The following is a 222-nucleotide window of genomic DNA, read 5'->3' as shown; positions in this document are numbered from 1 at the left end:
AGACTTGGCGTCTCACTCTCTCTCTCTCTCTCTCTCTCTCTCTCTCTCTCTCTCTCTCTCTGTTCTGTTCTCCGGTTGCGGCTGTTCTGCGGTGTGAAGGAAAATCGGACGGGATCAGTCGATGTCTATGGAAGCCCGTTTCCGCCACTGAATAAAAAAATATAATTATGTAAGTCATAATAATGAGAAACTTTCTCAAAATTATGACTTAGTATCTCGTTA

Source organism: Sinocyclocheilus rhinocerous, unplaced genomic scaffold (genome assembly GCF_001515625.1).
Source record: "Sinocyclocheilus rhinocerous isolate Xijiao unplaced genomic scaffold, SAMN03320098_v1.1 scaffold12, whole genome shotgun sequence".
NCBI classification, from domain to species: Eukaryota; Metazoa; Chordata; class Actinopteri; order Cypriniformes; family Cyprinidae; genus Sinocyclocheilus; species Sinocyclocheilus rhinocerous.
This window is presented reverse-complemented; position numbering follows the sequence as displayed.